This window comes from Spermophilus citellus (genome assembly GCF_964194105.1).
Source record: "Spermophilus citellus genome assembly, chromosome: 5".
NCBI classification, from domain to species: Eukaryota; Metazoa; Chordata; class Mammalia; order Rodentia; family Sciuridae; genus Spermophilus; species Spermophilus citellus.
The window spans coordinates 169,907,027-169,932,366 of NC_138186.1; the positions used below are offsets into that span (position 1 = coordinate 169,907,027).

General features: G+C 46.1%; 1 long non-coding RNA gene across 1 annotated transcript in view; it reads left to right on the forward strand.

Annotated features, from left to right (window-relative positions):
* Window positions 1-3,881: 3,881 nt before the first annotated feature.
* LOC308649818 overlaps window positions 3,882-25,340 on the forward strand; it is a 56,198-nt gene continuing 34,739 nt past the window's right edge. Inside the window, exon 1 of the long non-coding RNA XR_014022174.1 lies at window positions 3,882-4,017. This is a non-coding gene — a long non-coding RNA (uncharacterized lncRNA). The remainder of the gene's footprint in view (window positions 4,018-25,340) is intronic.

Genomic DNA, 25,340 nt, shown 5'->3' on the forward strand with positions numbered 1-25,340 from the left:
CTCTGCACTTGAACTCACCTCTCGGTTCCTTATAATACCTGATACAGGGTGAATCACAATGTGTTTCAAGTATGTTTGATCCGAGGTTGGTTTAATCCACAGGCAAAGACCTCACAGATATGGAGGGCCAAAATAAAATAAAAATAAAAATACATGAATTGAGATTTATTCAGTCAAATAACATTCATTTCAAGCACCAACTATATGAAGAAAAAACAGGACGTAATATTATGATTTATGAAGATTTGTTTCCCTAATGGGGTTAGAAGGAAATGTTTGTGTACAGACCCTGTAGGGGATGGGTGTCCCATGACAACTTTGGTGCAGACGGCATGTGGCTAGAATTAGAATGGCAGCTATCATCTAATGGGGCCTGGGAGTATGTGTGTGTGCGTGCATGAGTGTGCACATGTGCATGTGTGTGTGAGAGAGAGAGGAGAGAAAGAAGGAGGAGGGAGAAGAGAAGTTTTAATGGAGGGTCGGGAGGTTTTATGCTACAACTACTGGTTGGTCCCGGTCTTTGAAGGTGGTAGAGGATTTCATACGAAGGTGTGTGTGTACCTGCCTGTGTGTGTTTCTCACACACACACACACACACACACACACGCCAGTAGGAAGCACTAGCAGTTGCTACCCTGGAAGGCAGGACCCTCTCCAACCTTGAAGCCCGAGCTGACGCTCTCATTAGGGTTGGCGCTTGCCCGCAGGGGGGCACTGTCTTTGCTGCGGCCTTTTCCACACGTGCAGTCGCAGCGTTGTTCTCGATGCCCCACGGGAGTCCAGGCTCCAGGCTGGGTCATTTAAACCAGAGCAGCACCCTGGTTGCTTATCCTTGGTTGTTGGAGTTTGAACAAGAGTAAAGATTTAAGAGCTTTGACACACTTTAAGAGAATGGGGTTTCTGACATTTAGGTTCTTGTATAAATTTAACTTTCTCAATTATTGCTCAGGGGAAATGAAAATTAATATAATTGGGGATAATAGATACAATAAAGTGTGAAAATCTCACCCAATATTTAAGTGAGGGCTTTATGGTATTTATAATCTAAATTCCTTTGCTTCTATTCTCGTTGCTCCCTGAATAAAAACAAAAACTTGCCTCTTGGCTTTGACATTTAATATTAGGCTGCTCTTCTCAGGCCATTCTCTTTCTCATACTTACACACACATGCGCGCACACACACACATGTGCACACACACTTTTATTATTCTTCATCTGCATTCCCTCACAGCTGCAGTTAAAGGTCTGGAATGAAGTTCTGGAGGTGTGCTAGCTCAGGACCCTGCCTCAAGCAATGCTAGCCAGCCACACAGTAAAAATGGCAATACCTGATATCGGTAGAGATTTCAAGGACTGTAACTTCTTTTGGTAGCCTGTGCACTAGCATTTAATCATTTAGACAAGAAAATTTTCCTTACCATTAAACAAATTTCTTTTGTACTTGATGCAAATTGACATGATTTAAGGTCTTTGTTTAAAAATAATTAAAATGAATTTTATTTTGAGGGTTAAGGGTTCTTAAATTCTTCAGCCTGTGCTAGATAAACTGAATGGGCTGCAGATGCCACCAGACTTGGCCTGGCCATAACAGTGCCTGCCTTTACAATCTTCGCAAAACATATTTCTGCCACACTTTCCAGGTTCTTATGCAAGTAAGACTGCAAGACTTACTTACTGGTTGATTCTTTTAACTTGGTGTCACTTGAATCTTTATTTTTCTATTATTTTCTCTGTCTCTCCTGTTTTTAATATTTTCTTAGTTCAGTGCTTGTCAGAAGAAGACACTCAATGATTATGTGGAATGGAAAAAATGAATCTACTACAGTATTTCACAAACTGTTGTTAATAGAGGCTGTGCAGAAATAAGGTCCCATTATCAAATTAATTTAGACTGCATCAGATCACACAAAGGTAAATAGGTTCCTTTCTATGGGACTAAATAAAAGGGGGATGCAATTGCATGATGTTTATTTTTCCTGAATGCATTTGCTTCTTAGAACAGCCTGTGAATGCTAATTTTGTGTCAATGTAACTTGGCTAAGGGATGCCCAGGTCAATTTATTGCTTTCTGGGTGGATCTGCAAGGATGTTTCCAGAAGAGATCAGCATTCATGTCAGTAGACTAAATAAAGAAGATCTGCCCTCACCAATGTGGAGGGCCGCATCCAGGCCCTTGAGGACCTGGCTGGAGCAGGGCCAGACCTGCAGACGCGGTCTCCAGCTTGCAGAGAGTAGGCAGAGAGTAGGACTTTACAGACAGTATAATGATAACATGAGAAATTCCCATAATAATTCCCCTATTGTCACCCTCTCTCTGTCTCTCACTATATACAAACGTGTACATTCTATTGGTCATCTTTCCCTGGAGAACCGTGATTAGTACCCAGTGCTTGGCATAGAGTAGTGTGTGTGTGTGTGTGTGTGTGGGGGGTATTGCCATTGTTGATTTTGTTGTTGTTGTTACACTGGTCTTTGGAATCCTTTTTCAAAGGGTGTCTTAGCACTAGGGTTCCACTAGAACACACAGTTGGGAAAGGCTGCCGTATCCTCTTCACGTAAGGGGGTCATTTGTTTCTATTACATTAGGTGGGATTTGTGATAACTCAGAGGTCAGTCTGCAGTCCAATTTGCACTACCCATAACAGGCCCGAGCGTGGGAAGGCCAACATGGAGAAGTAAACCCGGGAGGGGGTACTGATCTCAAGTGAGTGAAGTCTCCAAATCCTCCCTCTTCCCTCTCCCCCCACATTGGGGAAGCAGCTTTCATTTCCTTAAGGTGCTGGGGGCCACGCACAGCTCAGAAGGTCACCTCAGATCCCTTTGGGGCCACACCTCCTGGGTTTTACGAGAGACGCTGTGTGTGGTGCAGCCTCTCTGTACCCCAGGCTGGGTCAGTGGGACCTTCCTTCCTGGTTTGAGGCTGGTCTTCTCTCTTTACCAAGGTCACCTGGCTATCTTCTGGGTCTGACCCAGCGCCCTCCTCCCTCTGCTCCATGGAGCATCACTCCCCCAGGCCCGTGAGAGTCGCGATTTCACAGACTGTTGCTGTGTCCTTGGCCTCAGAGCCGCCACACGTTCTGGAGCTGGGTAGACAGTGCCATTGCTCCTTCTGCATCTCTGAGGCCTGTCATCATCCAGGAAGGGTGGCAGCGGACCTGATGGGATTTTGCTTCTTGCTTACAATCATGTTTCTTTGCACTGAATTTGCAAAGAAGTCTCTGTTTGGGATGAATTGAAATACTTGATCAAGCCCTGGGCTGGACTGGCCTGTGATCACTGAGGTTGGTACCCGCTGCCCCTCCCTTTCTCTCTTCTTTCCTTCTTTCTCTCTCCCTCTCACCTCTCTTCTTTTTCCTTCTTACTTCCCACATTTTTCACATGAGCCCTGACTTGTCCTCCTCCGGTCCCCCAGAGAGGCCCCGTCTTCTATGTCAGACACGGTAGCTGGTGGCTCTCAGGAGCATCAGCTGACCCGCAGCCAGTGCACAACTTTCCAGAGGACTCTGGTGTTCTCAATAATCTGTGCAGAAAGAAAGACCTTTTGTACTCTGGGTTCAGGTCCAGTAGCCCCAAGAAAAGTTATATATTCATTAACACAGATTTGTAAGTAGGGTTTTAACAATGATTTCCTGCTGTCAAATTAAAAAAAACAGACTTTAAGTTCAGTTTATTAGAGCTTGAGAGGAGCTGGAAAATCGTTTAAGACAAATATTTCTGGGCTTGGAATATGTGTGAGGTCACTTTGCCCTCTCAGAATTGTCCTAGTGATGATGGCGACTGGTAACAGGAGACGGAAATCTGGAGTCTATTCCTGGAAGCTCCTCTGCTCTGACTCATCCTGTTATCCCGGGGACAACGCATCTTATTATTTCTGCGTTGCTCCTCCCTCTGTGAAACACAGATGCATGTGCAGGCTCTGACCTTCAGGCATCCTTGAATCTCCAGTCATCTGCGGGAGTCTGACTTTCAGTGCCTTCCTGGAAGACACACCAAGGAGACAGGCCAGTGGGCCTGAGGGTCAGTGGGCTGGCAGGGGCAGGGTCTTGGCAGCAGAGCGGGGGTCACTGCAGAAGCTGGAAGGTGTAGCTGGGATGGGAAGCTCTGGAATGTTTCCTGAGTTGAGTGCTGGGGCATATGCCAAGTGACTAATTGTATGATTTTTATAACAGCTTAGCGATGCTGAGCACACGTGCAGTTTAGAGCCTTTCTAGAGTAACTCTTTTTTTTTTTTTTAACTTAAAAGGAATTGGACAGGGAGGGAAAGGGAAGAGGAAGCAGGTAGGGAGAGACCCTGCAGGACCTTTCCAGATGGGTCATCAGTGATGGAAGTCCAGGTACTTACTTGTGCATAGAGATTTGAGAGCAGCCAAGTAGAGCATGACTGGATTTCATTAGGCAAGTCCTGACTGCTGAGGATCTTTCTGCAGTCGTGAGAACTATGGTTCTGTTTAAAACTGCAGACGAGTATGCAGAAAGACCCATCAGAGAAGCAATATGGACTCATTGTGTTTGATTGAAAAGGGTGGGGACAGGCATGTGGCCCTTTGTACTGAGACAAGTGATTGAAGGTCCTTTGGTGAGTGGCTTCCATGACAGGCAACAAGTTTACTGTCAAAAATCAAAAGATGCTGATAAAAGATACCAGAATAGACTGTAAGTTCACAGTATGTGACGGGACCACACAACCTCTGCTCCACGAAGGGAACAATCTCCTAATGCTAAAAAATGAAAAAAAAAATCATGATTTTAAATGGCTTTTCATTTTTCTATTTAAACCATTTGATTAACAAATGATGGAGATAAAAATCATCATTTGCTATTTTTCTTATATTTCGAGAAGGAGCAGCGGAGCACAGGTCTGGGACAGAATAGTTATTAAGGGATAAGGAGGGAAGATTCATCCCCAGGGTCCAAGCACTTGTTCTGAGCAAATGATGTGTTGTAATTAAGCACTAATATGCAGAGGATCTAGAGTTCAAAATGATTTCCACCAATTGTTTCTAATTAGCATGTGAAGACAATCAGGGCAGGAATCATTATCTCACTCAAGGAGTCCAGAGAGGCTGTGCCATGCCCATGTCACCAGTGTCACCTCTCACACTTCCCTGGACTCTGGGACCTCCCAGCAGCCATCAGGGCTCCAGAAGTGTGAAGATGCCCATGTCCTCCCAGGTGCAGCAGGTCAGCCGCCACCTTGAAGGTGGTGACCTGACGGTGGGACTGAAGCAGGGGCAGTCCCAGATGTTCCTGGGGTGGGGGATGGCAGAGCCTCCTTCTCTCTTCCCTTTTTTTTTAACGGAGGTTTGATGCAATGGCTGACTTTGTTGTTGTTGTAAGCTCACGGAGCAGGTTCCAGGAAAGGCGTGTTACCCAGTGTGGACCCTCAGTTCTAGGACACAGGCAGTGTGGTGTCAACTGTAGCAGGATGCGTGGGTATTTGGAACTGGATCACTTGGGTTCAAATCCCAGCTCCAGCCCCTCTCAGCTATGCGCATGTTTCTTATTTCTCTGAGTCCCAGTTTCTCACCTATAAAATGGGGGTGTTAGGAATTCCCTGCTCATGGGTCCATTAGATGCAATCTGTAATAAATACCAAGTGTTTAGTTTACTACTGGACATTAACTATTTTTAACATGGACTAATAGTACACCTCTTGCTGAGTTTATAAATATGAGTTCAGAGAAGAACAAACTTGGGCAGCCTGGCATTGGGCCAGCTCAGCAAGGACTGGTTAAGGCGGGCATAGACAGGCTTGAGTTTATCTAAGATTGTGCTGCTGGACTCTTGGTAGGCCAGGGTAGCTCTAAGCACAGTTTGCAGCTGTTAGAAGTGTCTGCTACTCCTCTGGACACCCAGGTTCCTAGAGGTTCCCATGGTTCAGGATGAGTTGGGCGACACTGTAGGTTGACTGATGTTGGTTGGAACTGAGCTTGTTCGGGAGCTTGGGAAAAGGCAGACATGGTGTTTTTCTACAGACACTAGCTGGCACTGTTTGGGTTCTTTGGTTCCCTGTGTGTGCATGTGATTTATGAGTCTGCAATGCAACCGGCATTGGTCAGAGTAAACAGCAGCCATTCCAATCCCTGCCAAGGAACAGCCTTCTGTTGTTCTAATAGATGCTGCCCTAGTGCGGGCTCCTATGGCAACTCAGGAGCAGGGAGGCACTTGGGGCATCCTGGTTGTCCAGGCCTGCCAGCGAGGAGGAGGAGGAGGTGAGGGGGAATGTACGTGAAGGGGGAAGCAGCAAATGCCTTTGGAGCCACCTCCTCATTGAAGCCATGTTCACTCCAGTATCTTCTGAGGCTTTTCAAGTTGAGCAAAACACACAATCCAATGAGCGTTGGGATGAACAGCCATACTAATTTAACATTTCTCCTTTTACTAAAATATTCTAATTAGAAAAGGAACGTGTGCTCACCGAAGAACATTTAGGGAAAAAAGACTTAGAGAAAGAATAAGTTATACCAATTCTAATTTTGCTACCAAGAGGTAATCACGGTTAATTTATTGGATGAGTTTCTTCAAGTATTACTTTTAGTGGATGAATACACACGTTATTTGTGTGTAAAACAGGATTATGCACTGTGAAGAGATTTGGTTTTGCTTTTATGCTAAGCAGAATTATAAATATTTCCCCCCGAAATCCCCCCATTAGATTTCCCCAGCAATATGCAAAAAGTTATTTTTGGTGCTGCCTTACACTCCATGGAATATCTGACTGTGAGTCTAAGATTAGATAATAAATTCACTTTTGCTTGTGGCCATGAGCACCTGCGTCTGTAAACCCTGACCATCCCTTAGGATAGGCTCTCGGGAGTGCATGTAGAGTCTCTGGGGTGTAGACACGTCTAAGCAGTCACTAGTTTCTAGTGTTAATCTTTGTGTTTGGGATCTGGAATGCTCCTCAGGCTTGTTTGTGGAAGGCTTGGCCCTCAGTGCGGCATGTCCAGAGGCGAGGCTTTGGGAAGTGACTGGATCTCGAGGGCTCTGACCCCATCAGAGGCTCCCCCATCGATGGGCTCCTAGCTGACGGCCTTGTCAGCAGATGGTGGAAACTGTAATGGGGCCTAGTGGGTGGAAGGAGGTCCCTGGGGCTGTGCCCCAGAGGGTACATCTTGTCCCCAGGCACGCCCACCCCCATCCCTCTCTTGCTTCCTGACTGCCGTGGGGTGAGCAGCTGGGCTCCAACACCTTCTCCACCACCTGCTCTGCCTCACCACAGCCCAGAATCCATGGAGCCAAGTGACCGTGTCTGAAACCTCAGAAATCATGAGTCCCAACAAACCTTCCCTCCTCTGAGTTGGTTTCCTCAGGTACTTTGTCACAGTGATGAAAAGACAGGCCTCAGCAAGGCTGCCCTCTGGAAAGCCCCCACTACCTTCAGTCGGTGTGTGAGGCCGGCTGTCTGGCTGCACCCACCCGGCACCTTTACCCTTGTTGTTTTGTCCTGTCTCAATCTCTGATATTGATATTAAGTTTCTAGTGTTAATCTTTGAAAGTGATGTTGCTGGTTTTAAACTGAAGCCACACTGCTACCACAAAGTCAAAGGGAAGCCTCCCCTCCCCGGCCTTGCTCGCCTCCCCGGCCTCGCTCGCCTCCCAAGAGGACTTCAGTTCATAGTCGGATAAATACTTTCCATTTTGGTCACTTTTGTAAAACTGTACATGTGCTTATGCACATGTAAATATTTATAATAAAATAAGAATCTTCCATAGCACTATCATGCTCTTTTCCCATTTAAGATATAAACATCTTTCCATGTCAGTATATTTAGAGAGTATTTATAATGAGGTAAAAATGATTTACTTTATGACTCCTTTACTAAAAATAAAGTAACAACAGCCTTCCTTATCTAGTCATTTTTGCCATTTGTGCGCACATTTCTGTGGGGTAAATTTCTAACGGAATCATTGAATTTAACTATCTCCAAGCTGACTCCTAACAATATTGTGCTATTCACAATTCTATCAAAAGTGCACAAGTGCTTATTTTCCCACATCTGTATCAACACTGGGTGTTATTGATATTTTTCATTGTTTTCCACTCTGTTGGTTAAAAAATATTATCTCATTCTTGTTTTGATTTGCAGTTTTTGTTTATCTACAGTAATTGTTCTTCATCTCTTTTCTATTAGAAGTGATTCTGAATTTCGACATATTTGAGGTTTATCCATTGCCTTTGGATTGAGAAAAGCATAAACACATGTTCATTATATTGCTCTACAGACGTAAAACTCACTTAACAGCCTCTCCCAATTACTTGATAGCTACTTTTCTGGTTTTTTTCACAACTAAGTGTGGGTATGTATGTTTGCATGTATGATAAACCCTTAGCCATGCTAATGAAGATATGGAGAGAGAAAATTCTAATTACTAAAATTTGTGGTGAAAAAGGAAATATGACAGACACTATTGAAATACAGAAGATAATTAGAAACTATTTTGAAAATTTATACTCCAATAAATAATAAAATAGAAAAATCTCGACCGTATCGACAAATTTCTAGAAACATATGACCTACCCAAACTTTTAATCAGGAGGACATACACAATTTAAACAGGTTAATTTCAAGCAAGGAAATAGAAGACACCATCAAAAGCCTACCAACTAAGAAAGTTCAGGACCAGATGGATTCTCCGCAGAGTTCTATAAGACCTTCCAAGAAGAACTAATACCAATACCCTTCAAATTATTCCATGAAATAGAAAAGAAGGGGAACTTTCCAAAGTCATTCTAAAACTAGTTATCACCCTGATACCAAAAACAGACAAAGACGAGTCAATATCCCTGATGAAATTAGATGCAAAAATTCTCAATAAAATCCTAGTCAATTGCATACAAAAACATATTAAAAAGAGTACATCACCATCATGTGGGGTTCATCCCAGTGATGCAAGATTGGTTCAACATATGGAAATCAATAGATGAAACATATTACATTAGTAGACTTAAAACAAGAATCATATGTTTATCTCAATAGATGCTGAAAAAGCATTTGATAAAATACAGTACCTCTTCATGTTCAAAACACTAGGAAAACTAGGGATAGTGGGATCATTCCTCAACATTGTAAAAGCTATCTATGCTAAGCCCAAGGCCAACATCATTCTAAATGGAGAAAAATTGGAAGTATTCCCTCTAAAAACTGGAACAAGACAAAGATGCCCTCTTTCACCACTTCTATTCAACATAGTCCTTGAAATTCTAGTCAGAGCAATCAGACAGTCAAAAGAAATTAAAGGGATACACATAGGAAAAGAACTCAAACTATCACTATTTGCTGACAACATGATTCTATATTTAGAAGATCCAAAAAAAAAATCCAACAGAAAACTTCTAAAACTAATAAATGTATTCAGCAAAATAGCAGGATATAAAATCAACACACATAAATCAAATGCATTTCTATACATAAGTAATGAATCCACTGAAAGAGAAATTAGGAAAACTGCCCCATTCAAAATAGCCTAAAAAAATATAAAATACTTGGGAATCAATGTAACAAAAGAGGTGAAAGAACTTTACAATAAAAACATCAGAACACTAAAGAAGGAAATTGAAGAAGACCTTAGAAGATGGAAAGATCTCACATGCTCTTGGATAGGCAGAGGTAATATGATCAAAATGGCCAAACTATCAAAACTGTTATACAGATATAAATCAATTCCTATGAAAATCCCAATGACATTCTTCATAGAACTAGAAAAGGCATCATGAAATTCACTTGGAAAAATAAGAGACCCAGAATAGCCAAAGCAATCCCAGACCTTAAACTACACTGCAGAGCAATAATAACAAAAACAGCATGGTATTGGCACCAAAATAGACATGTAGATGAATGGTACAGAGGCAAACCCACATAAATTCAGTTATCTCATACTAGACGAAGGTGCCAAAAACATACATTGAAGAAAGGGTAGCCTCTTCAACAAAATTGGAAAATTGGAAATCCATCTGTAGAAAAATGAAATTAAACCTCTGTCTCTCACCCTACATAAAACTCAACTCAAAGTGGATCAAGGACCTAGGCATTAGACCAGACACCCTGCACCTAGTAGAAGAAAAAGTAGGCCTAAATATTCATCATATTGGATTAGGCCCCAACTGCCTTAATAAGACTTCAAGAGCGCAAGAATAAAAAATCAATAAATGGGATGGACTCAAACTAAAAAGCTTCTTCTCAGCAAAAGAAACAATCATTGAGGTGAAGAGAGAACCTACAGTATTTTATCACGCACACATCAGATAGAGCACTCATCTCCAAGACATCTCATCACTAACACTGACAGCAATTGCCAACATAATTTTTCAAAATAGAATTTTCTCCCTAAACTTGTACAGAAATCCTCATTTCAGAAACAAAACCTCCAGTTGCATAAAGCAAACATCTTGATGTTCTCTTTTCTGCCTCCCTCTTCTTTGGGGTGCTCTCAAGACCATTGGTGGCTCCCCTCCACAATCCCTTTACTTCTCATCCCTGTGACTTGGGCTGTGCAAGCTATTGTCCTCTCTTGCCCCAACAATGGAGAAGTCTTCTTCTCTGGAGTGCCTCCTTCCTTCCTGAGTGTTAACCACCCAGTCCCCAAATCAGCACTCACCACCTTCTCCTGCTTAAGAACTTCCACAGGTCTCAACTCATCAGCAATGAAATCTGCTCTTGGGGACCTGGGTTGCCCTGCAGGATTGCTGCCTGGCCTCTGCCCTCAGATTGAGCCTCTCTCCTCTGCCCTCCTCTGTTCCAGCTGCACTGACCTTCAGCAACCATGCAAGGTCATTCCCATCTGGGACCTGGCTGCTCTTCCCCACCAGGAGTCCTGCCCCAGGGGCTGGCTCCAGCCTGCCCATGTCAGTCTTAACTGAGCACATACCAGACCTCCTTGGCACAGATGCTCAGCTTAGCTGCTCCCTATCCTGTCACCCCATTGGGAGGGAGATCCCCATGAGCCCCTAGGACTTACAGGCACCAATGCACTTAGAGCCTGTCTTTAAACTCTGGGAGTGTTTTGTTTAAAGTTCTCCTCCAGTGCCCAGTGCAGCTCCTGTGCAGGCCAGTCTCAGGAAAATGCTGGCCCATGTCCAGAGGGTGTGGCACCTGCACTTCACCAGCCAGGCCTTATGCGCTTCCCCCACCTGCTCACCAGCTCTCCTGGGGGATGACTTCTGCACTCTCCCCTGGGGCCCACACTGAAAGTCTACCTCGGTCCCCCTGCCCTGATGCGACTACCCTCTTCTTGGAATCCTGTGGCACCCTGTACTTTTCCCAACCCTCACTCTTTGTTCCACATTCCACAGTGTCTTTGTCTAACTACTCCCATTTCTTCAACATAGGAGTTGGAATGATAGAAATGATGCATTTCTTAACCTGATTTCCTCCACAGCCCCAGCTGGGCTTCACTGCAGGCAGGGTAGTCTACAATTTGCTTTGTTGAACCCATTCTTGCTATGTGAGCTGCGTAGCACCCCAGGGCTCATCATACTTTAGGAAAAACTCTCTGATCCAGTTCCTCTTTTTAAGAAAAGCATTCCAACCTCTCCATCAGTTAGAGTGTCATAGATTCCTGGCTGGAGTGACCCGGGGAATGGCCAGTGAGGTAGTCAGGAGTGGTTGCCAGTTAGATCTGAGGACTTTTGGTAGCAATTCTATCTAAAATCAGGCCTACTCTTTCTTCCCAACTCAAAATTCACTAGAACATCTATGGAGATGGTCCTCTGGCCTTCATTTTTAATTTGACAAATCCGTGTGGGCTCCTGCCTGTCTCCAGATGTGCATCTAAGGACTGTCATATTTCTACTTTCCTGATGAATTGGGCTGCTGGTATCTGACATCCTGGAGCTGCTGTGGCTGGTGACATCACCGCGGGGTGTCTGTGCTGTCTGAAATGACAGGCCTGACACTCAGCCCAGCCTCCTCCTGCTTGAAGGGACCTGGAGGGAGGGAATGCCTGCGGGCAGAGTGTGGCTGGAGCCTGCCTGTGTGTGGAAGGCGCACCAGGGGGACAGCTCGCTCCTCGGGGATGAGGAGTGAGGGCAGTCGGGCAGCACAGGAGAGGCAGAGGGACACTGCCCTTTCCCAGTGCTTCCCTGAAATCCTCGCATGACACAGTACATCACAGACCCCAGGCGCTTTGACGTGACTGGCACTTTTCTGCAGTGGCCTTGGACTTTGCAAGTCTCAGGTCCCCTCAGGGCAGCGGATCCTAAGAACACGCTTTGAAGGAGGCGGCATAGATTAGGAACAGTTTTTTTTTTTTTTTTTTTTTAGCCTCTCCTAATTTCCTTTGTACTACTCAATTGTCAGGCTTCAAAGTATATAATTTTATCTGCTATCGAGATGCCAACAGTAAAGCCATTTTCTTTGACCCAGTCATTGTTTGGTGGCTTCCTGTAGAATGTGCTCTGTTTCCATGGGTCCTGGGATTGATTTGCACCTTCTTAATCCTTGTGCTTTTTGCCTGCAGCCTATTTCTTAAAGGAGCTGAGATGAGACTCCCTGTTTTCTTGGCTTGGTGGTAGGGGTTTGCCCCATGCTGTGCAGTGATTGACAGCTGCGGGTAAAGGAGGACAGGTGGCAGTAGGGGACTGGAGTGCTTCTGATGTCTAAGACATTGATGGGCAATGACTGATGAATGTCACCAAAACACTGGAAGTGGATATAAATTTTGATTCTCTGTTACCCATGTGTTCTTAGATCTTTCACCTCTTTTAAAGCATGTATTTCATAATTTTTTTGTCTTTTTTAAGAAAACGATCAAACTAGAGGCAGTAGGCAGGCTACTGCATGAGAATATTAAAAAGATGCATCCATCAAAAACGCACCATTGTCGCGTCTGGCTGTGGTGGCAGCATGGGGCTTGGAGACTTGCTCATCAAGTCTGCACAACCTGGCCCTGGGGCCTTGGCAGCTTGGAGAGGACTCAGAAATCCTGCTTCCCGGGGGGGGGGGACATCAGCAGCTCCACAGTGAAGCCAGTTGAGGCCACCTCCCCTTTTAGAAGCACTGGGTGCTAGCTCAGCTCCCCCACCGGAGAGCTCAGCCTGCTGCCCTGGCTACAGGGTTGGAGTGTGGGATGGGGAGATGCCATTCTGCTTCATTTTATGGAATGGAATATTTAAGATTTGATGGATTAAATAACTTGTCCAAAGAGGCAAAGGTATGAAATGATGGAACTGAGATTCAAACCAGGGATGGTCTAGTTAAGGAGTCCATGCAAATTCATTATCCTAAGAAGTGTCTCTGGTTAAGGAATTTAGGGCCAATTCTAGACTTTTGTGTTTGGCATCATGGGAGTTGAGTAACATTTTCTGAGCTAACTGATGGAAATAAAATTCATGCAGTCTAGCGCAAGGAGCCTTCAGATATTGCGGGTGACTGGGGCTGCTGCTGTCTGGTTGCTGATACGACCTGCACACGTGTGTAGCAGTCACAGAAACTACTCCAGGACAGATAATTGTGAGCATGAGGGCAGCAGGGTCATGGGATAGGACAGGGCTGAGCTCTTTGTTTTGCGTGTTTGTGTGTCTGCATGGGAAGGACTGACTGGGAGAAAATGCCACATGACTGGACACCACAGGCTTAAATGGACGAGGTTGGTGAACATGGCCGGGAAGGCGAGGGCAGAATCTCTGGGGACCTTTGGTCTTGGGAGCAGAAGGCAAGGCCGGGAAGCACAATGTGGGGGAAGATGATACCTGGAGGTGGAGTCCCCGTCCAAAGCCCCTGCATTTTACCACTCGACTGTGTCCTACTGTGGGAGACCCTCAAGCCTGCAAATTTTTGGACTTTTTCAGTTAACATGGACCCTAAGAAGCTACCAGATGCTTTTTGAAGGGTTAATGACTTATTTATCAGAAACACATTAATATAAATTTGTTCAATCAAAAGACTTTCCCCCCTAAGACTTAGTTAAAATTAATTTCACTAAGAAAATGGCAGTACTATTTAGGTAGAGATAAAAGGCAACTCTCCGGCATCGAGAAGGCAAATTAACAATGACGGCCATGCGCCAGGTCCCCACAGAAGGAGCGTGTGGAGGAGTTCATGTTTTCTTCCTTTTGATGGATGACGAAACTGAGGCCCCAAGAGGGAGAGCTGTGAGGCATGGGGGCTGAGATGGAGCTGAAGGCAGGTGGCCCGCCAGGAGAAAGCCAGATGCAGAGGTTTCTGGAAGGTGATTTCTAGTGTCTGGTTGACAGTGAGGACTCCCTCTGTGCGTCCATCACTCTCGCCCTCCTCAGCTGATGGAGTCTATCCGGCAAGACTCAGTCATGGCCATGAAGAGCATGTCTGTGGAGCCCCGATCCAGGGATGGAGGTGGGGCTTTGGGGGGGTTATCAGATAGACTAGGTCATGAAGGTGGACCACCTGGTTGAGACTGGTGCCTTTATAAGAAGGGGAAGAGACCAGGGGTGTCCTTTCTCCATCAGGTTGAGGACATGCTGAGGAGCCTGCAGCCAGGAAACGAGCCTTCATAGGAGCCACACAGACAGGCACCTTGGTCTTGGCCTCCCCAGCTTCCATAACTGCAAACACTGAACTTCTGTCGTCTGGGCCACACAGTCTCCTTTCATGTGTTACAGAAAGCTGAACTGGCTGGTAGGTTTCCACTTTCTTTTGTACTCAAACGTACTTCCTTGATATGGAACCTTAGCTGAAATGCCTGGGCTTGGGTGGTCCACTATCTCCTCTCCAACTCTCACTTACAAAACTTTCTGTCTTGGCTTCTTTATAGATGGTTGGCTTTATCCCTTCCATATTGACTCTTCTGGGTACGTCCCATGGGCTTGTTTTTTCTCAAGTTCTTCTGGAAACCTCACTTTCTCCCTGAGTAGTAATGATACATTTCTTTAGAGGAAGGGACTGTTGGCAATTTGGGGTAAGCTGAAAGAAAAGGGCAGGGCTGGCGTGAATGGCTCTGACTTTCAAATACTGCCACGCAGTAAGAACCTGTCCACCTCAGCTCTACCATGTGCTCCTGCAGCTGCTCAGCAAGGAGATGCTGTCGGACCAGCCTTCCTCATGAGCAGAGACACTGCTGTTACACCAAGTGTCGATGGTGGCACCGGTAGCTCCGGGGAGTGTCAGTCATTCCTGTAGTGCAGCCTGGACTGGGAATTCCCAGGTCTAGGTCCAGACCACCATGGTCAGTATCATTCTGGGATCCTTAGCTCCAGGTTTGGTCAGATCCAAATATGGTGTGTTCTCTATTAAGACCTGAATATTGTGTTTGAGTACAATTACAAAGATCAGAATGCTTCACTTTAGCTTAATTTAGCCACTCAGTGTGCAGGGGTCTTGAACAATATATGGAGACCTAGGGAACATGATATGGAAAACTGCAACTGGAGCTCAAACCTTTGACTGGGGAGTGTCGGTAGCTAAATGACGAGATGCTTCCCTGCTCACTCAGACACTTCACCAGGGTGTGCTGGGAGCTCTGGCGGAGTTGGTGGTGGGCAGTGTGGACCACATGGGTCCCCTGGGAAGGGCAGGTGTGTAAAGGCAGGGGTGCCCCCAGCTTCCTGCAGGTGGGGCAGGGCTTCTCAGCTGTGGGGCCCAGATGGTCATCAGATGTGAGGCCATCCTGGATACTCAGCAGCACCGCGCCTCCCCACTAAAAGCTAACAGCATTATCCCAGTGTGACCACCCAAAATATCTTCAGGTATTGCTGAATGTGACCTGGCTCTGAGAGGCTAGAGGGAAAGGCCTGAGGGTGCCGCTGGCCTCCAGCGACATGTGACAGGGACACCAAAGCTGGTGCCTAGGAGCCTTTTCCAGGGAGCAAGAAAGCTCAAGAACACAACTGGGGGTGGGAACTGTATTTTGAAAAATTAAGTTGTTTGAAAAATAAAAACAGCTCCATTTATTGCGTACTGAGCTTATGTCCGATGTTTTAAATGCGTCAGCTCCTGTAATCTTCACAATCATCATTTTCAAATGCAAAAACTGAGGTTTGGAAACGAGGCCGATGAAGCTTCACTGGAGCCACTGGACACAGGCGCTTCCATCTGGGTTCCTTCTTGGTGTCCCAGAAATGGATCTCCGTCTCGCACCTGGTGACTGCCCGTCAACTCCTGCCTTTCCCAGACCCCAAACCATGCAGGTCCGCAGGAAACTGGGATGAAGGCAAAAGTGTCATTTTGTACTTCAAGAAACAGAGGAGCGAAGCTAACTGCAGGAATGATTATTTCTAAAAGCGACTTCCGTAGCTCCTCCACGGATTTCTCGGTGCTTTTTGACTGGGGACTTTCGTGTCTGGAGCTTCTCCACGGCTAGCTGCCTCCCTCCGGAAAGAGCCTCGGTCCTGAAGGTGACTGCATCGCCCCGCCCCTAGCCCCGCCCCTAGCCCCGCCCCACCATGCATCTGGCCCCGCCCTAGCCCCGCCCCACCACGCCTCTAGCCCCGCCCCCAGCACCCATTCGCTGCTGGTCACCTCTCCTGGATGGTCCTGGAAGGCCTGGTCCATCCGAGGGCCTTGGCCTTTCCCCAGGACGCTCGTCTCCCCCAGTTTACTAGAGCAGCGCCTCTCAGTACGAGCTTCCCTCTCCTCCATCACCGTGACTTTTCATCTTACTGAGGCCTTTTACCTAATTTATTTTCTGGTTTTGTTTCTAGAATGTGAATTCATGAAAGTGAGATGTGTGGCCTATTCCCACTGCTGGGTGTAGTTTGAATCTAGAATGTCCCCAAGGCCATGTGTGAAAGGGTGGTGGCCACCCATGGTAATATTGGGGGGGTATTAAGAGGCGGAGCCTCGAGGAGTAAGTTACATCGTCAGGGATGTGCCCCAGAAGGGGACTGGGGGACCCCACCCCTTCCTCGCTCTCCCTTCTACTTCCTGGCTCTGTAAGTAGGTAGTTTTGCTTCATTACTTGCTCCCTAACCTGATGCGTGACCTTGCCACAGGCCCAAGCAACAGGGCCAATCAGTCATGGATGAAGAATCTAAAACCGTGAGGCAAAATAAACCTTTCTTCTTTTAAGCTGATTATCTCAAGTATTTTGTTACAATAGTGGAAAGCTGAAAAACAAGATGTTCAGAGACCTTATAAAGTGTATGGCAAGCAGTAAGTCTTGAATTAATGGACAAATTTCCTACTTGGACAGGTTGGTTGAATAAAATGAAATGTGTGGAAGGGCATCTCCACACACACACACACAGAAAGCTGAAGGCCACATTGAGCACCAGATTCTTAAGCTGCTCTGCTTGAGCTGCTGCCACCTCTCCCACCTGCCCCTTGAGCAAGGTGGGCCTGGCAGGACTGTAATGTTAGAGCGGGGTGCCTTCCGGAGCAGTCATGGTCTACTGAATTCTTATGAGATTGAGCTTGTCTTGGCGTGAAAAGAATAATCACATTTGGGGGAATAAAAGTAATTACTCCATATTGCTTAATATACCTAATAACTGTTTAATAAAGGATATAAAAATTTCCTTGCTTTTCACCTTTGTAAATGTCACTCAATCTATAACCTAATTACTTCAATTTTCCATTTAGAAAATTAATTCATTTTGAAGGCATGAAAAAGCAGCTGAGAAATTTTCCTTTCTGGCCAAAGACTTAGCCACTCAGAGAAGTTCACAGACCTCTCCGTTCTCAGAGGTCAAGAGTAGAGCTTTCCAAGTCAGCTAAATGGACTTCCACTTACGGCTCTGCTCCTTGAGTCTGACCTAAAGTAAATCAATTAAAGCAGACATAAGATTCTCAGGTTTCCCTCCCTCCCTTTCTCTCCTCCTGTTTCTTCTTGCAGGGAACGGACTTGCTTCAGAGAGACCGGAGGAGCAGCAGTGTTTGGAAAGGAAAGGGAAAATGGAATAAACTGTGTGAAGTAGTGACTATGTGCTAGGTTTTAGCCAGACATCCTGCATCCTACTTGACTCTCATCCCTTTGTTAAGAGTCAATAGAGGGATGGATAAACAGCACTCACATTGATATTGTCTAATAAATATCAATAAATGCCTCTTATGTTCTGAAGGCTATGCTAAGTATTTTGCATGAATTATTTTGATTAATCCACCTAATAGCGCTATAAAGTAAGGATTGAAGTTATTAATTCCATCTTCTAGGTAAGAAATTGGCTGTTTAGTAATCAAAAATAATTTCCCCAAATTTATGCTTTATAAAGAGTCAAACCTAATGCTGAAATAAGTGTTGTTTGCTTCTAGTTTAAATAAAGCTCCAACTTCTTAATACCTTTGGTAAGATACCCCACGTGTGTGGAGGTGAGACCACCACTACTCCTTCAGTGCACTGCATGCTCCTCCTCCTCAGAGTGGATCCTGCCGCCTGCCTGGAGCTCCATTCACACTGAGTTAACCGGGGATGCAGGACTGGGATTGACTGGGACGGTGTCTGCTCAGTATGGGGTGCGTGCCCCTGTGAACAGCTCTGGGATCCTGCACCTGGGGCCGTGGGGCCAGCACGCCATGTCACTGCCCAGCCTGACTGGCTTCCCACAGTTCCCCACTGCGGACTGTCCTTCAGCTGAGAGGCTTGGGAGGAGCTGAATCACGCTGGCCTTTGGTTCCTCTCTGGAGTCGGTAGCTGTGGGGACGACCTTTGGAACTGGGTGTTTGGAGGGAGCCAAGGCCCCTGTGGTGCATGTGGCTCTGGGGGTCTGGGAAAGTGAGATGGAGACACAGCCCCGCAGGCACCAGCATGTGAGAGGTGGTTTTCCTTGAAAAGAAGCATCTGCCCTCTTTGACGGGACCTGTCTGTACTCACCTCAGAGCGTAAGCCTGGTCCCCATGATTTCACTGATGACTGGAGTTAAGCTCCTGGAAGCAGGGGTTTTAATGGGAAGCTGCTCGCTGTGGGCTGAGCGGCATTATCAGGCCGCTGCAGTCTCTTCATAGAAACTGGCGCACCAATACTAATTACAAGTTTTCTTTGAGTAAGGACATTTCAATAGATCCTTGGCTTTTGTTCTTTCTCACCCAGAGATAAAAATTGATTGTGACTAAATCTGAATAATTCTAACTTTTCTCGTTTCTCTTGTTCCCTCCGGACAGTAAGGGTACAGTCATTAAAATCAGAGACCTTCCTGCAAGTTGACCTTATTCTAAGCTGGCGCCCATTCTCAGGACCTGGGGTGGTCTGAACACCGCGGGTCCTCAATCCAGAGCCTCCTGGCCTGATGGGACATTGGGGTGACATCAGCAGGTGGTGAGAGGAATGGTGCTGGCTCCTTAACTCACCTGGTTCCATCACCAGGTGGGACCTGTAGTGACAGGAGGGGCTGTGGGTGCAGGGAGCGGCTGGAAGAAGGGCTGCGACTTGAGTCAAAGGTTTTCAACATTCAGGTCACCAGGGTGCTTGGGTGAGATCACATGATCCCCTCACCGATGGATACCCAAGGTCTCCCCTCTCTCGATCTTGAGCTGCCAGTGTTAAACCCCAGTGCCTCAGCGGACTGTTATGAAAAAGAATGTTTATGATGGTTTCCTTCCAAGCAGAGCTTTTTCCAAAGTATGATGGATCGTTCACTTCTAAAATCTCGAAGGCAGATAATGGCTTTCCCCTTAATTATTCAGCTATGAGGTTCAAACTTGCGTAAGGCTGGATGGGAGGGGAAGGTTGGGTGGCTGATGGGACCCTGGCATGGCACTGTCTGTACTGCCCAGAGCAAGCGCCTTCTTTTGTTCTGGTCTGGTTTTCTAAGGTTCTCTGGATGGATCTCACTACCACAATTTAAAGGGGAAGAAAATGCACAAAATGGCATTGAAACAAGGCAAACGGACCTTGTCCAGTAAGAAAAAATGTTACTTACTGAGGCGAGGATGAGAGCACAGATCATACTTACTTATAACAGCTACATCCGGGTGCGGCACATATTCAAATATTATGAACTTTTATATTTCATAATATAAATAAAACTGTTGTAATTTATTTTTTGTGCATCAGGATTGTGGACCTGCCAGGAATCGTGTTGGATCCTGGAAATATTCGTTTTTAAAAGAATTACTTGTATTATAAAATATGTGGTATATATTTGCATCTGTCTCAAAGCTTTTGGTGTGTCCATACCCAACAGAAGCCTCGGGGAACAAGACTTCTGGCAGAGGGGGCGGAGCCTTGCCCGGCTTTCCAAAGCTGATGCTCAGTGCCTTGGGGAGGAGCGTGAGTGTCCTTGGTTGCCCTCCTCACCTTCTAAGCCTGACACTTGCTTGAGGGTATTGCACTGTAGCTGTGACTCCTAAAATGCCCTTCCCTCATATTCTGAAGCCTGGTTGATATGTATGAAGATCCCTTGAAGAATTATTATTTTCTCCCAATCTATATATTGCAAACAATGCCAGCAAAACTGAGCTTTTCTTGTGGTATATTTCTGAGTTGGAATTAACAGGATTCTGAGTCATTTTTAGAAGGTATCTTCTATGAGCGAGATGTTCTTCCCTTGAAAAGGTCCTGCAAAATCAATATTGATTTTAGGGTGAAGCATATGATATGCGCCTTTACAGTCCTTTCTCTATCAGAATCAATTCCAGTATAACAGACACAACTTTGAGCTTTAAAGATTGGTGACCTTAATAACTTTGGCAAAAGGCCCTGTGAGAAACTATTATGAAGGATTCTTTATTGCTGTACATCACACATGGAAATGACTTTCAACTTTCCCTCCCAAGTGCTCAGGAGCATGGTTAACAAAGCCAAAAAAGAAGAAAAAAAAAAACAAAAACCCTACAAGGTGAACTTCTCTTGGCCTTTGGAGTGTATGTTTTGATTATGATGAGGCTACCAGCTGTAACACATAAACCCTGAAATTTGAGTGGCTTAAATGATTTGATTTATTCTTTATGCAATATTCCAACAAGCAAGCTCAGGGGATGGTCTTCACTTTATGGTTCAGGGACCCAAACCTTTCCTGGCTCTGATCTGTTGTCCTCTGTGTGTGGCTTCCATGGTCCCTAGGAAGGGAAGGGAATGGGTAGTGGTGTCACCGTAGCTTCTCCATCCAGCCCAGGAAGCACACGCATTCCTTCTGCTTTTGATCCCTTATGAGAACTGGCATCATGGCCGTGTGCCAGAGGAGCTGGGGAATGTGGTCCTTGCTCAGGTCCTTGAAACAGGACTTTGCAGAGAAGGACATCTTTTCGGGACAACAGTCTGTCTCTGCCACCATAGAATATAAGCCTCAGACTTTGTTGCCATTAAAAAAAATCAAGATATCTTAATGATATGTTCTTGGGAAATATTTTTCCCTGAAGGGATGTTAGGAACAGATATTCTTAAAAAGATGTTCTTGCAGAATCTGGCATCTCCTCCCTGAGTGGGCAGACCACGTGGGTGCATGCCTCCACTGCCTCTGCTGGTCTAACACCCTTGACTCTCTCATGACTCTATGGGAACCAGTCACAACCTTCGCGTTATAGACAGCATTTCTATTATAAATGTCACTTCTGATTTCTGTGACATGCAGTGATATGGTATCATTAGGGAGAGGCTTTTCCTGGGCCATTATAAATGTCAAATTTGGTTGGAGGAATTCACTGTGAATGGTGCATGGGCAGCAATTCCACAAACTCATCTAGGAAATCTCCAATGCTGCGTGGTGGGGACGGTCGACATGGCTTTTCAATAACTCAGAGATGTGCTCACCAGGCTCTGGATTTCATTTGTAAAATTTGAATCTCTAAACAGTGATTGATGGCTGTGATTAATAGGGTGCCATAGTCCCACATTACCTTAGATTCTTTTCTTCACTCTGGCAGAAGCCTTCAGGACTCCTTGTGCATGAGCATGAGTGGGGAGGAGCTGGAGCTTCGAAGTGAGGCCTTTCCATATTGCCAGACCTCCGTCTTGCACCTGGTGGGAACAATCACAGTGCCATCTCTGGGCTGTGCGATTGAGGGAGATAATGAAAGGAAAACGCTTAGCCCAGGGCTTGGTTCATTAAGTGCCCAGGGAATTGCAGTTCTTCTCTTCCTCCCTCTCCTTCTGTATCAGTTTTCTATTGCTGCTGTAACAAATTGCCACAGGGGCTGGGGATGTGGCTCAGGTGGTGGCGCGCTCGCCTGGCATGCGTGCGGCCCAGGTTCGATCCTCAGCACCACATACAAACAAAGATGTTGTGCCCGCCGAAAACTAAAAAATAAAGATTAAAAAATTCTCTCTCTCTCTCTCTCTCTCTCTCTGTCTCTCTCTCTTTAAAAAAAAAAAAACAACAACAACAAAAAAAAACAAATTGCCACAAACAAATGTATCATTTTATAGCCCTGGGAGTTGGAAGCCCAACCTGGGCTCAGGGCCAGCATTGAGGGGCTGGCAGGGCTGGATCCTTCTATAGGCTTAAGGCTTCCTGCAGGCTCTCCTACCTTTCCAGCTTTAGAGGCCACCTGGTCCTGGGCTCACAGACGCTTCCTCATCTGTACAGCCAGCCTCTGCAGGTGGAGCCTCCGCTCGTCCCTCCCACCCTGGCACCCTAACCCACTCTTGCACCATGGTCTTCCATCTCTCAGGACCCTGGGGCTGTGCTGGAACACTTGGGTAGCCCAGGATGGTATCCCTCCCTAGCAACCTTCATTCTATCTGCACCTGTAACGCCCTCTCCCTCTGTGCCAGGTAGCCTGACATATTCACAGGGTTGGAGACTAGGGTGTGGACATCTCTAGGGAGTCCATTTTCTGCCTCTCCGACTTTATTTCCTTTCTTCTGGGTTGTTTTTGTTAAAATAGTACCATTATTTAAATAACCCTTAATATTTTGATGTAGCTGGTGCTGAGCTCTGTCTTTTTTTTTTTGCTTTTAGAGTCAGCTTCCTTTACTATAGGAATCTTCCAAATTAGTTTTTCTGATGCCTAATTTCTGCTTTTGCTCCAAAACAACTATTTTAAGCATAGTGGACTAGAATAGAGATGATGTTCTATTATTTACCAGTAGCTAGGAAGACAAAATGATAAAGCATATTATCATTTCTTTTTTCTTCTTGGATGTTCTGATGTCACTGGAAAATATGCCCTGATGGGAAGTCAACGAGAAAGAGCATGAGCAGCACTCAGTATGGGAGCTGGCCATCGCCACCAAATGATTCTGGAAGGACTCCACTTTAACTCTTTGCTGCATGAACAATACTCACAAGAACAAATCAAAATTTGAAACTGAAAAAACAAAACAAAACAAACCATTGCTGTAGGACTTGACCACAGGTCATACTCCGTTCTTGGGGTATTAGCATATACGTAGTTGACATCTTTGGCCAATTAAAGGGAGGAGCCTAGGGAGCCCTGCAAGTTGCAGGGGACCTGTGGGTTCCCAGGTCATGGATTAGGGCTGGGCTGCTGTTGGTACACATGCCCTCTCTTTCCTTCTTGAAAGCGACTTGGAAGGTAGCTCATTGCACAGGAAAGGGATTCTGCTCGGTGGGAGGGAGGACAGGTTTACTAGCATTAAGTGAGTCTTTGATGCTTAATGCCCAGCCAGAGTGCTTCAGAGCCTGGGGCTTTGCTCCAGCCTCCGGCTGCTGCATGCCTTCCTGCCTCCCTAGGAGCCCAGGGTCTGGGGAACCTGCTGAGGGCTCCCAGGAGAGGCACAGCCTGGGCCTGGCTGGGAGGCTCTGGGCAGAGAAGCAGCTCAGAGGGGTGGAAAGGAAGGACGGGACTTGGAGAAGCAGGGAGAAATTCCATTTAGCAAACAGCACAATGTGTGTCCATGCACAATGGCCTTTCCACAGCCAGATTATGCCAGCCAGAGGCTTTGCTGTGTGAAAAAGGAAAAGAGAAAAGCGCAGAGCTGGGCAGAAAGAGAAAGGCGGGTGAGAGGCAGCAATCAATGCTGTCCTTTGTGCTGCCTGACATTTGAGGGGCTTGTTATCGGCGATTGCTGGCTGCTTTATCTAAATGTATCTCCCCGGCTGCCAGGCACTGCTGATAGGTGGGACGTGCGATGGCCCTGGGAGATATGGTCCAGATGCTGTCATGTTGGAGAGGCAGCCGGACCCCTCTCCAGGGCCCTGAGGAATGGAGAGAGGCTGGGAAAGCACACTGCTCCCTTCTGTTTCTTCTGCGGGCTGAGAAGCAGCCGAACAGAAAAACCCAACCGCAGACAGATCCTGCCCCATCCCAGGCCAGTGAAGCCTGTGGGCAGACGCACATGTGTACATTTAGGGACACACACGTGTGTACATCTGGACTAGATGCTCGTCCCAGGCTGTCCTTGGGCCCCAGGTAGGGAAGGAGCATCTCCCACACAGCTCTTCTTGCACTCCCCAGACTCTGCCAAGTGGGGCTGTGCCAATGTGATCATGTGATCTTTCTAACCTTCCACAGGCCTGCCTTGCAAGCACAGCCCCAGCCCAAAGCCTGGCACAGCAAAGATGCTCAGCAATCCCACCACCTGTCTTCCACAAAACCTTTGGTCTCATGTTTAGCTGCTCCTGGGACTGGACACTACTGCTATGGAATGTGGGGTCTGAGCTGAGGCTGTTCACCATCGTGGAGAATGACGGGTCACTTCACACCTACAGGGGCAGCTCTGAAGGAAAACGGTCTCTTGTGCCTAGTTGGAGGGAATACAGAATGGCTTGGCCATCATAGAGTGTCTGTGTCACAAAAAATAAAACTACCATACAATCCAACACTGACTTTTAGGTATTTATCAGGAAAAACTGCAGTTAGGATCTGGATGAGATGCTAGTTCTCCCATGTTCAAAGCAGCTCGTTCCCCATGGACCAGAGGTGGAAACCACTGAAATGCCCTTTGATGGCTAAAGAAACTGCAGAATATTTACACACAACAGAACGTCACTTAGCCTTGAGAAAAAAAGGAAATTCCTTAGTATGCAACCACATGGGCATCGTGCTAAGTGAAATAAGCCAGTCTCAGAAGGACAAATCCTGCACAAATCTCTTCATAGGAGATTTAGGGGTCTAAAGTCAAACTGAGAATCAGAGGTAGAGAGGGAGCTGCTATGGTCTAGGGGAAGAGGAAATGGGGAATTGTCAATCAACAGGCCAGAAGCTTTAGCTACTCGAGGTAGACAGCTCTCAGGATCTGCTGCACATCGCTGAGGGAAGAACCTATTGGACTTTCTTGCCACAATAAAAAACAAAAAAAAAACAAAAAAACACCGAAGTCAAGTTGTGGGGACCCTAGCACCTGTGCCTTGTGTAAATCTCCACTGCCCCTTGCCACCAAACCTCAGTTGTGACTAAGCCTTCTGAAGCTGAAGTTTCTCTGTCTGCAAAGTGGCAATGATGCCCACAATTCAGGCAGCTATGAGAATTAAAGGAACCACTCCTCTGCCGGTGTCAGCACGCAGTGATTTCTTAGTGTGGCTAAGGTATTCTTATCTAGTACATTTTCCCAGGAAGGAATCTATAGGTTGAGTGTTTTTTTTTTTTTTT